The following is a 2,310-nucleotide window of genomic DNA, read 5'->3' as shown; positions in this document are numbered from 1 at the left end:
AGAAAGAAAGAAAGGAAGGAAGGAAGGAAGGAAGGAAGGAAGGAAGGAAGGAAGGAAGGAAGGAAGGAAGGAAGGAAGGAAGGAAGAAAGGAAGGAAGGAAAAGAAAGGACTCTGAAACTTGCTCTTAATCTTAAAGTAGCAAAGGCAAGTGGAAGAAATGATGAAGTCAAAGAGATGAATAGAAAATTTCAAAGAACAGTTCCAGAAGACAAAACCAAATATAATCATGAAATTAGAATTAGTAAACCAAAGAATTGGAATTAGTAAACCAAAAGGGAAGAACATTCTTGACATATTTAAAACTAAAAGATTTGAAGAAAAAAGTCAAGCCTCGAGTTTAAATATTTAAAGATTCTGGGGGCAAAAAACTGAATGATGCAAAAAGCACCAAAAGAAGATGGAAAGAATACATAGAGTCACTGTACCATTAGCCAAAAACAAGGCTCCAGGAAATGAAGGAATACCAATTGAAATGATTCAGCAAGCTGATGAAGCATTGGAAGGAATCTATGTCAGGAAATTTGGAAGACAAGTACTTGATCAAATGACTGGAAGAGATCCATATGTGTATCCATTCTGTTGGTGCCAGAATGCTCAAGCTATCAATATCAGTGATATCATATGCACGTAAAATTTTGCTGAAGATCAACCAACAAAGGTTGCAGCAGTATATTCACAGAGAGCTACTAGAGATTCAGGCCAGATTCAGAAGAGGATGTGGAACAAGGGATATCATTGCTGATGTCAGGTGGATCTGGACTTAAGGCAGAGAATACTAGAATAACTCATTGACTGTGCCAAGGCATTCAACTGTGTGGATCATAACAAATTATAGATAGCGTTGAGAAGAATGGGAATTCCAGAATACTTCATTAACAACGGAATAAGGCATGACTTAAAGTCAGGAGAGGTGTGTGATAGGTTTGTATCCTCTTATCATACTTATTCAATATGTGTGCTGAGAAAATCACCAGAGAAGCTGGCTTATAGGAATAATAAAGTGGCATCAGGATTCAAGGAAGGTTTATTAATAACTGTGGTATTACACAACCTTGCAGATTACACAACCTTACTTGCTGTAACTGAGGAGGGCCTGAAGCACTTGCTGATGAAGAGCAAGGTTTGCAGTCTTCAGTATGGATTAATGTAAAGAAGACCAAAATCCTCACAACTGAACCAAAAGGTAACATCATGATAAATGGAGAGAAGGTTGAAGTTGTCAAGGATTTCATCTTGCTTGGATGAATGATCAAGGAAGGAGCAGTCAAGAGATCAAAAATATGGGCTGGATTAAGTAAATCTGCACAAGAGCTTTTTAGAGTATTTAAAATCAAGAATGTTACTTTGAGGACTAAGGTGCACCTGACCCAAGCCATGGTATTTTCAATTCTCATATGCTTGCGAAAGTTGGACATTAAATAAAGAAAACCAAAAGGGAATGGATGCATTTGACCTGTGGTGCTAGTGGGACAGGAGGAAAGTCAAGCAAAATAGAGGAAAGAGCTGGGAGGCAAAGGACATTTATAGACGTCTAGATAAAGACATGTATATAGGCAAATATATTTATATATGAGGATGGGGAAATAGACCTATGTGCCTATATTTATAGGTTTAGTATTTAGGTAGCAGAAAGACATTGGGCCTCTACTCAAGTACTCCCTCAATGCAAGCATACTTTCTTCTATTAAATTGGCATTCTATGATGCTCACCTTCCCAACACAATCGCTGAAGACAAAGTGGGTGAATAGGCAAATGTGGTGAAAAAAGCTGATGGTGCCCAGCTAACAAAAGATATAGCATCTGGGGTCTTGAAAGCTTGAAGGTAAACAAGCAGCCATCTAGCTCAGAAGCAACAAAGCCCACATGGAAGAACACATCAGCCTGTGTGATCACAAGGTGCCCAAGGGATCATTATCAGGCATCAAAGAACAAAAAATTCATATCATTGTGTGCTCACCTCCATGATATGAACACTGAAGACAAATGGGTGCATAAGCAAATGTGGCGAAGAAAACTGATGGTGCCCAATTATCAAAACGTATTGTGTCTGTGGTCCTAAAGGCTTGATGGTAAACAAGCGGCCATCTAGTTCAGAAGCAACAGAGCCCACATGGAAGAAGCACACCAGCCTATGTGATCACAAGGTGTCGAAGGGATCAGGTATAAGACATCATCAGAACAAAAATTCTTACCATAGTGAATGATGGAGGGAGTGTGGAGTGGAGACCCAAAGCCCATTTATAGGCCACTGGAGATCCCCTTGCAGAGGGGTCTCAGGGAGGAGATGAGCCAGTCAGGGTGTGATGTA

General features: G+C 39.7%; 1 pseudogene; it reads left to right on the top strand.

Annotated features, from left to right (window-relative positions):
* Window positions 1-2,310, top strand: part of LOC101644542 — a 13,018-nt pseudogene that overhangs the window by 1,037 nt on the left and 9,671 nt on the right.

Source organism: Echinops telfairi, unplaced genomic scaffold, assembly GCF_000313985.2.
Source record: "Echinops telfairi isolate 266 unplaced genomic scaffold, ASM31398v2 ScPeMD7_6;HRSCAF=24_1, whole genome shotgun sequence".
NCBI lineage: Eukaryota > Metazoa > Chordata > Mammalia > Afrosoricida > Tenrecidae > Echinops > Echinops telfairi.
This window is presented reverse-complemented; position numbering and strand designations above follow the sequence as displayed.